Genomic DNA, 10,950 nt, shown 5'->3' on the forward strand with positions numbered 1-10,950 from the left:
CAGACTTCACCTACATCTTTTTCTGATGTTCATAATTTAAGTTCAAGTTTGTATCTCACTTTCAGTGCACACCCTCCCTTTTTAAATATAAATCTCTGCTGTGCTGTCATGTTTTCATCCTGTATGGAGGGAGAAACTCGGTCTTCATTACTGAAATTGCCTCTAAGGTCGTGTTTCTTGTCAGTAACCATATGTAACTGTAAGGCTTCCATAACCAGTGTTATCACAGAATTACAGTGGGTTCACTCTGGGTCCTCTACAGTTTCTTCCCACTGTCCACAGACATGCAGTTAGGTTACCTGGTGATCTAAACTTCATGCAGGTGTGAGTGAGAGTGGTTGTCTGTCCCTCTGTGGGCTTAGTGGAAGAGACTGGATGGATCTCTGCTTTGTCTTTGATATATGCTGACAGCAAACATTCTCCATGAAGTCTGCATTTCAGCTCATCTCCTTTATACACACCTTTAACAGGAAGAGTTTTATACAGCTAGTGTTTAAAATCAAGTGTTATTCACAATACACAGGTAATGAGCATGATTATTGAATTACTAAAATTTTCTAAAATAATTGTTTTAGTTAATATTGTATGACAGTGTACACAGAATTATTAGCTCAGTAGGCAGAGTGGTCGCCCCATGATCATAAGGTCAGGGGTCGAATCCACCGAATAGTTACCTTGTGGTACCCCTGAGCAAGGTACCATCAAGGTACCAATCATGTGCACTGGACTGGTAGCACTCATAGTCTCATAGGTTTAAATAAATTTTTTTAAAAAAGGGTTCAACATATAAACAAATTTAATTTGATCACATATATTGTTTTTGTTTTTTTTGTTTTTGTTTTTTTCCTTTCTCTCTCAGACTGAGCAGCTGTAACGTCTCAGAGAAAGGCTGTGAAAATCTGTTGTCAGTGGTCAGCTCCCAGTCCTGTAGTCTGAGAGAGCTGGACCTGAGTACCAACAGCCTGAAGGCTTCAGCAGTAAAGCTTCTGTCTGCTGCAGTGGAGAGTCCACATGCCAAACTGAATGTTCTGAGGTCAGATCAATTTGTATTATGTTTAGTTCTGTTTGTTTATGTGTTTGATGTTTGTTTTTGTTTATGTCTTTATCCAGTTATCCTTGTTTCATAGCATTTTTATTCATTTCAAAGTTAAACAGAAGTTTTACTAACCTGCTCAGCACAAGACAATAAGCTATTGCACCTTGATTACACTTTAACAACAATCTTTATTCATGTTTTTATCTTCAGACTTAACATCTGTGAACTCTCAGAGGAAAACTGTGAAGCTCTGTCCTCAGTTCTCAGCTCACAGTCCTCTAGTCTGACAGAGCTGGACCTGAGTATCAGAAAGCTGCAGGATTCAGGAGTGAAGCTTCTGTCTGCTGGACTACAACGTTTAAACTGTAAACTGAATACTCTGAGGTCAGATCAGAAAACATTTAGTTTTTAGAATTATTAATTAAAGTTCATACATATGATGTTGTATCTTAGTATGTTTATGTTTCCTTTAAAAATAGAAAGTCAACATTTAATGTTGTGAAATGTATTAACAAACTCTACATGAGTACTTGTTTTATAGATTGTCTTTTATTTTTCAGACTGAGTGGCTGTAACCTGTCAGAGAGAAGCTGTGAAGCTCTGTCCTCAGTCCTCAGCTCCCAGTCCTCCAGTCTGAGAGAGCTGGACCTGAGTAACTCTGACCTGCAGGATTCAGGAGTGAAGCTTCTGTCCGCTGGACTAAAGAGTTCACAGTGTGCAGTGGAAACTCTCAGGTCAGGATTCAAACTTTTCCACAGATGATCATTTGAAATGTGATTTATATTATTGTATAAACAGGTAAGTTTTACAGCTGTCAAGTGAACTTTTATTTACATTTGAGTGGATAATTGGACTCTGAATTACTAAAAGTTGTTATAGTCATGTCTCTGTTTATTTAAAAAAATACTTCATGCACTGCCTAATTTAAAGATTTAGGCTCCTTTGGGCCCATAATATATATATTTGATTTCTTTGTGAATGAAATTAGGAGGATATTGGCGACTGCTGATTGGCTCGCTGTTTGTTTTTTATTCACAGTACTTAATTTTAAAGGCTGATTTCTCAAAATGAGATGTTTATCTTTTCTTCTACAACACGTGGAGCCACCAAATCTTCTTGCTTGATTTATTCATTACAGTTTGATTTAAAGAATATTAGACTCGTAACATAATAAATATATTTATTTCACTTCTTCTTGAGAGAAAGAAAGGGATGACTGGGTGAGCTCCAGTGGTTCATCCCAGCAGAGAGAGCGGCACACTGGGCTGCAAATGATCACAGTAGTAATGGCCATAGTTTGATAAAACAGGCAGTCTTACCCTGTAGATAATACAGGGTTCTGGTGCCGATGTGGGGGAGGGGAGTCGCCCGGTACTAACTACATACTACTAACTACCTCATCCAGATGTCTTCCCTACTAAACCTGATAAGAAGTAACTGCAGTAGCCTTATAGGTCAAATCAGTTTCACCTGTTAAAGTTAGCTCCACTATTAATTAGGGGTGGGGGAAAAAAATCGATACTGTGTAGTATCGTGATATTTTGTTTGCTAATAATGTATCGATACAGGGACAGCAGAAATCGATATTTTGTTACAAACAATTTTTTCTCTGAAGTCAACATGCTCTGGAGTCAGAGCATGTTGACTTCAGAGCATGTTGATCCTTTTTCTGAGCAACAATCCTGACATTCCTTCACTGTCCAAATGTGTTTAACTTTTTTTTTGGCAGCAATAAACATGACAGTTTACTTATTTTAATTTAAGACATGTTTAATTTTAATTAAGTTTGAAACTTTTTTATTTAATGTAAAATTATATATTTTTTTAAATTTACTTTCAAATTCTTCAGTTGCTGAAGGGGCTGCATAGTTTTCATAAATTGCATAGTTCAGAATAGCTATAATTGTACCAGATGGTTGCATTCAGTTAAGTTGGACTAGACTGTAATACAAACCGTTCAGTTTGTCAACAATAAAACTGACTGAAATGAGAGAAAGACTGAGTGTGAGACTTTGATATTAGATAAAATGAATATTGATAAAGTTTACCTTTATGTGCAGAATTTAAATATCGCAAAATATTTTAAAAAATCGCAATAATATCGTATCGTGCGTTAAGTATTGTGATAATATCGTATCGCGAGTTGTATGGTGATTCCCACCTCTACTATTAATGGTGTCACTTGTTATTTCTGGGATGAGTTTAGTAGCCTGAACAGCTGCTTAAAGGAAAGTAATTCAATAATAAAAATAACCTAAGTCCGGGGGAACCTGCAAGAGCTGTTTGCACAAAGAATAATGCTCAGACTTTGAGGTTTTATCGTTTTACACAAGGTTTAAAAATGAATGTCCACAATTGAATTGCAGAAATTGTTATTGAGCTAATACTGATGTAGTTGTTATCTTTGGTAAGGAGAGGTTGGAGGAAGGATGAGCACAGTCAGGCCTAAAGATGCTCTTAATAATAATAATGGATTGCATTTATATAGCGCTTTTCGAGACCCTCAAAGACCCTTTACAATCCCACTACAGGGAGTGCAGAATTATTAGGCAAGTTGTATTTTTGAGGAATAATTTTATTATTGAACAACAACCATGTTCTCAATGAACCCAAAAAACTCATTAATATCAAAGCTGAATGTTTTTGGAAGTAGTTTTTAGTTTGTTTTTAGTTTTAGCTATTTTAGGGGGATATCTGTGTGTGCAGGTGACTATTACTGTGCATAATTATTAGGCAACTTAACAAAAAAAAATATATACCCATTTCATTTATTTATTTTTACCAGTGACACCAATATAACATCTCCACATTCACAAATATACATTTCTGACATTCAAAAACAAAACAAAAACAAATCAGCGACCAATATAGCCACCTTTCTTTGCAAGGACACTCAAAAGCCTGCCATCCATGGATTCTGTCAGTGTTTTGATCTGTTCACCATCAACATTGCGTGCAGCAGCAACCACAGCCTCCCAGACACTGTTCAGAGAGGTGTACTGTTTTCCCTCCTTGTAAATCTCACATTTGATGATGGACCACAGGTTCTCAATGGGGTTCAGATCAGGTGAACAAGGAGGCCATGTCATTAGTTTTTCTTCTTTTATACCCTTTCTTGCCAGCCACGCTGTGGAGTACTTGGACGCGTGTGATGGAGCATTGTCCTGCATGAAAATCATGTTTTTCTTGAAGGATGCAGACTTCTTCCTGTACCACTGCTTGAAGAAGGTGTCTTCCAGAAACTGGCAGTAGGACTGGGAGTTGAGCTTGACTCCATCCTCAACCCGAAAAGGCCCCACAAGCTCATCTTTGATGATACCAGCCCAAACCAGTACTCCACTTCCACCTTGCTGGCGTCTGAGTGGGACTGGAGCTCTCTGCCCTTTACCAATCCAGCCACGGGCCCATCCATCTGGCCCATCAAGACTCACTCTCATTTCATCAGTCCATAAAACCTTAGAAAAACCAGTCTTGAGATATTTCTTGGCCCAGTCTTGACGTTTCAGCTTGTGTGTCTTGTTCAGTGGTGGTCGTCTTTCAGCCTTTCTTACCTTGGCCATGTCTCTGAGTATTGCACACCTTGTGCTCTTGGGCACTCCAGTGATGTTGCAGCTCCAAAATATGGCCAAACTGGTGGCAAGTGGCATCTTGGCAGCTGCACGCTTGACTTTTCTCAGTTCATGGGCAGTTATTTTGTGCCTTGGTTTTTCCACACGCTTCTTGCGACCCTGTTGACTATTTTGAATGAAACGCTTGATTGTTCGATGATCACGCTTCAGAAGCTTTGCAATTTTGAGACTGCTGCATCCCTCTGCAAGATATCTCACTGTTTTTGACTTTTCTGAGCCTGTCAAGTCCTTCTTTTGACCCATTTTGCCAAAGGAAAGGACGTTACCTAATAATTATGCACACCTGATATAGGGTGTTGATGTCATTAGACCACACCCCTTCTCATTACAGAGATGCACATCACCTAATATGCTTAATTGGTAGTAGGCTTTCGAGCCTATACAGCTTGGAGTAAGACAACATGCATGAAGAGGATGATGTGGACAACATACTCATTTGCCTAATAATTCTGCACTCCCTGTATTCATTCACTCTCACATTCACACACTGGTGGAGGTAAGCTACAGTTGTAGTGGTAGGTTAGGTCTTGCCCAAGGACAAAATGACCAAGACAGAGAGAGCTGGCTCATCAGACAGACAAGCTCATCTTGTAACCTACTGGTTCGCTGGTCAGCACACCAGCTGACTAGCGAACCGGCTAACTAGCACACCAGCTAACTAGCACACCGGCTAAATAGCAAATCAGCTAACTAGCAGACCAGCTAACGGCAGCCACAAGCTGAAGGACGATTAAATGTAGTGGAGATATCAGAGATGACACTGGTGTGTCCGATTCACTCTTTAGCACTCTGGTCACTCCGGTGTGTCAGCCAGAACACCACTGAAGGCCAAATGATCCCAGCATGTGGAATAAAGAGCTTAAGGTTTGGTTTGAGACACTTTATTCTTTCACTGATTGATTCTTGCGGCTGTGATCATGTGTGTGGTTTCTTACAAAAAGGAAGTACACAATACAAATACATGACAAATAAGATGAATAGATAAGTTACATATCCAGTTATATGTACGTACATCAGTATAGCTAATATAGCCATATATAAGGACAAAGATCACAGTACTATAATGCAGTAATGTTAAACACAAAGGTGTATATCTACATAAATCTGTCCTATCAGTGATCAGGGTACTGTAGTATACTTCCACTACATAAACTATAGAAACTAAACGACATTAGTGTGACTTTAAGTTACCATCAGTACAGACGAACTGATGGTAGTTGTACAAAATAAAGGCATTGCAATTATTGTGAAGGGCTTCCAGTTAAACTAAGATCAGCTGATTACCTCATAACAAATTGTTTGCTATAGAACGCAGCTCCCACTCTTCATTAATATCATGTACTGTAACTCCCAAGTAACCATGGTTACCCAGCCACGCCCAGTAGTCTCCAGAGAGACCAACAGCTGGTGCACGTTGTAACGCCGTGGCTTTCATAGTCTCTCCTTTTTCTACAGCTCATGTGTTCTTCTTGTGATGGTGCGTCTTGAGGGAGGCTCATACATGCCGTCATTTGTTGATCCTAAGAACGTTCCTCAGACCGACTTCTTCAACAACACTAATCGGCCTGCAGTTTGTAGCTACTCACTTCACTGTGGTGTTTGTTAGCTTGTCTTTCTTTGGTTTTATCCTGACTCCTCCCACAAGCTGATCCTACGTAGTCTGCCCAAGCCTCCCACCTCTGTTTGTTTGGGTGGTTTGTTTGCTGCCATCAACAGCGTGTAATGCATTTAAGTGATACTTCAGACATGAAGTACTGCGACAATAAAAAACTCAACTTTGCTTAAAAATAACTTTAGTTGTATCAACACTGCCCTCTGGAATAATTAGACTTTGGTGACAAACTGATGTGATCTCCATGTTTCCTTTGTTGGACTGTGGGCGAGTGTCAGAACTGAATGTACTGAGTAACATGTGGAGTTTAAATATGTGTCAGTTCCAGTTTTAGAGCTCTAAAGTGCAGCTATCATGTTAGGAATATGTTAGGAATAGACAGGAACACTGAGCACACTGAGGTCAAATCTTTATTTATCCAGTTCATCTGTAGGCTGAGCTCAGTCCATCCATTTAGTGAAAGATGTTTAAAGGTCTCCTTGTTCTGTGAGCGTGCACAGATCCTGAAGCAGAAAGCCTGGGTTAACAGAGAAATGATCATCACTGTGATGATGCTCACCATCTCTGACTGGGATTTGAGGTTTTGTCAAAGCAGCAAAGAAAGCCTGGCTATGTTGGACTGGGTGTGGAAGCAGCTCCCAGTTTGAGTTCAGGAGACAGACACCCTCTCTACTTTGACGATCAGCTTCAAACTTTCCTTTTTGATAAAACTTATAGTTAGAGCTGGATCAGGTGACCCTGAACCATCACTTAGTTATGCTGCTATAGAGATGGATAACAGATGGATTGTTGTTTTGTGTGTCTGCAGTCTGTCAGGCTGTCTGATCACAGAGGAAGGCTGTACTTCTCTGGCCTCAGCTCTGACCTCCAACCCCTCCCATCTGAGAGAGCTGGACCTGAGCTACAATCATCCAGGTGTCTCAGCAATGAAGCTGCTCTCGGCTGGACTGAAGGATCCAGGCTGGAGACTGGACACTCTCAGGTATGGAGAGAATGTCTGATATAGGAGGAAGAGCTGGAATCATTTCCTGTGTCTTTCACTCACTTCCTGTTTGTTTCCTGCAGATGAGACATGAACAATCACACATGCAAGAATATTTTCAGGGACAGACACACTAGTCTAGCTGGATAGTACATGGATATTTATGTAGGGGGTCTTCAAGGAGTCTGTTTGCAGGAACATTAATGATAACTGATAAGTCATGTTGAGAGTTTCATTAAAAGTAGACTTACAGTTAGGTAATATTTGGACAGAGACAACATTTTGTAACTTTAGATACAAGTATCAGCCATGTGTGTGTTTCCCATGCTGTATGTCCACAGTCACAGTGACAGTCAGTGACACTGACAGAAGGATGAAACAAGGCTGTGAATCATTTCAGTCTTTGTGTGTGACAAAGAGGCAGACAGGAGCAGCTAACATTTGGAAATGGAAGCTTACTGGAAACACTACATTCACGGCTGAATTCACAATAGATTTGTTCTCAAGTGCACATTTAGCAGCTAATGCTAATACTGTTTCCCCTTTGCTTTCTACAGCAGCTATTGCTAAGTAGGCCACTTTGCTCCGCTAAGGATTTGTGTGACCATGATGGAGACTCTGATAAGCTAATGCTGCTAAGCTAATGCTGTTTATGGGCCCTGTTAGAATCAATATTTCATTCTCATTCTGTTGTTTGAGAACAATATTAACGTTTCACATCATTATAACACAAGAGAAAAGGGTATTGGCATTAGCTACTAGTGCTTATTCACCTCAAATTACCTTTAGCTGCTAATGGCAGCCTACTTAGCATTAACTCCTCACTAATATAATGCTAATTTACATCAAATTAGCATTAACTGCTCATATTGTTATAAGGAAAGAGAAAACGGTATTAGCATTTGCTGCTAATAATTATTCACCCCTAATTAGAATAAGCCGCTAAAAGCAGCCAACTTAGCATTAATTCCTCACTTTGTTGTTACCCAACGGAAAAGAGTATTAGTATTAGCTACTATCATTTTTAATAAGTAAGAGAAAACAGTATTAGCAGTAGCGCATAATGCTAATTCACGTCAACGTAGTATTAGTTAATAATGGCAGCCTACTTACCATTAACTGCTCACTAATATAATGCTAATTCGCATCAAATTAGCATTAGCTGCTCAAGTTGTTATAAGGAAAAAGAGAAAACGGTATTAGTATTAGCTGCTAATAATTATTCACCCCTAATTAGAGTTAGCCCCTAATGGCAGTCTACTTAGCATTAACTCCTGACATTGTTATAATGCAGGGGAAAAGAGTTACCATTATCGGATAATGCTAATTCTCATCAAATTAGCATTAGTTAATAACGGTAGACTTCATATCATTAGCTGCTGTCATTCTTACAAAGCAAACAGTATGAGCATTAGCTGTTAATCCTTTTTCATCTAAAATTAGAATTAGCCACTAATGGCGTATTGTTAAAAAGTAAGAAAAAACATTGTTAGCATAAGCGGATAATGCTAATTCATCTCAAATTAGTATTAGCTAATAATGGCACCTGCTTAGCATTAGCTGGTCACATTGTTATAAGGCAAGAAAATATGGTATTAGCATTAGCTGCCAATTTCTATTTACCTAAAATTAGCATTAGCCACTAATGGTAGCCTATAGCAAAAACTTCTTAATGCTAAATGAAGTTAATTAATGCTAAGTAGGTTTAACTGAAATTAAAGTAGTGTTAGCATTAGCTGCTGATATTGTTAAAAGGTAAGATAAAACATTGCTAGCAGCAGCGGATAATGCTAACACACATAATAATTAGCATTACCTAATAATGGCAGCCTTCTTAGCATTAGCTGCTCATATTGTTATAATGCAAGGGAAAAGAGTTGGCAAAAACAGTGTTAGCATTAGTGGATAATGCTAATTCACCTAAATTAGCATTAGCTAATAATGGCTACGTACTTAGCATTACCTACTAATATTGATATAAAGCAAGAAAATATGGTATTAGCATTAGCTTCTAATGCTTTCTCATCTAAAATTAGAATTAGCCACTAATGGCATCCTATTTAGCATTAACTCTTCACATCGCAAGGGAAAAATTAGAATTCAATAAAAAAAAAAAAGTGTTCACATTAGCTACTTGTATTGTTAAAAAGTAAGAAAAAACATTGTTAGCATAAGGGGATAATGCTAATTCACCTCAAATTAGTATTAGCTAATAACGGCAACCTACATAGCATTAGCTGGTCACATTGTTATAAAGCAAGAAAATATAGTATTAGCATTATCTGCCAATTCCTATTCACCTAAAATTAGCATTACCTGCTAATGGCAGTCTACTTAGCATTAACTCCTCACTAATGTGATGCTAATTCACATTAAATTAGCTTTAGCATTAGCTGCTAGCATCAGCCTACCTAGCACTAGCTGCTCACATTGTTAAAAGGGAAGAGAATACGATATTAGCATTAGCTGGTAATATTTATTCACCCCTAATTAGAATTAGCCACTAATGGCAGCATACTTAGCGTTAACTCCTCACATCGTTGTAATGCAAATGAGGCTAACTTGCATTAAATTAGACTGCTGTTATTAGCTAATGCTATTTAGCAGTAGCTGCTCACATTGTTATAAAGCAAAGGAAAACGATATGAGCATTAGGTTCTAATGCGTATTTGCCTTAAATTAGACGTAGGTGCTAATGGCAGCCTACTTAGCATTAGCAGCTCAGATGTTATAATGCTAGGAAAAAGAGTGTTAGCATTAGCCGTTCACATTGTTATAAAGTTAAGGGAAATAGTGTTAGCATTAGCTACTCACATTTTTAAAAAAAGTAAGTGTTAGCATTAGTGCATAATGCTAATTCATGTCAAATTAGCATTAGTTAATAACGGCAGCCTATTTAGCATTAGCAGATAATGTTGACCTTGGCCCACTGGAAAAGTTAAGAACTAAAGATTTAGGAGTGTTTCTCGATAGCTCTTTCTCGTTTGAGAAACAAATGAATTCTGTTATTAAAACCAGCTGTAAGGTTTATATTGTTGATTGTCATTTATGCTTAGAAATATTTACTCATATATGCTTAGAGTTGTATAATCGATTGCATAATGATAGAGGTTTGATCCTGAGTAGTCTGTAAAGACTCTGTGTGCCTTCCAGAGTGCTCTGGCATGCACACACCACTTGGGGCCATGAGAGAGGTCGTACCCTCTCTTACTGATTTATGGTGTAGGACAGGGGTCTCAAACTCAATTTAGCTGGGGGCCGCTGCAGGCAGAGTCTGGGTGAGGCTGGGCCGCATTAGGTTTTCCACAAGAAAGGCATGGTTAAAAAATTCCAATCTTCTCAAATCTCTTTATTTTTATTTTTTAACACAAAATATGAAAAATGAATAAACAAATTAAGAATTAATAAGAAAATCAATCAATCTGTAATACATAAATAAAATAATAATAAGATATTTTTAGTCAGTGAACTTGTGTGTTTCTTTCAGTCTTCTATATCTGCTGTATTTAGATTGAAATGTCTGTATTAACAGTTCTATAACCTTCTTCTGAACATGAATGGAACACTGTAGAAAATGAACTGTTCTTCTGAACATGGCTTCTCTTGCCTACTCCTTGCTGCTAGAGACCTGGCAGCGTTTCCTCTCGCATAGCCGAGCCAGATTTGGCCTGAGGGAGGAAGCAGTTGCGAC

Source organism: Astatotilapia calliptera, chromosome 3, assembly GCF_964374335.1.
Source record: "Astatotilapia calliptera chromosome 3, fAstCal68.1, whole genome shotgun sequence".
Lineage (NCBI taxonomy): Eukaryota > Metazoa > Chordata > Actinopteri > Cichliformes > Cichlidae > Astatotilapia > Astatotilapia calliptera.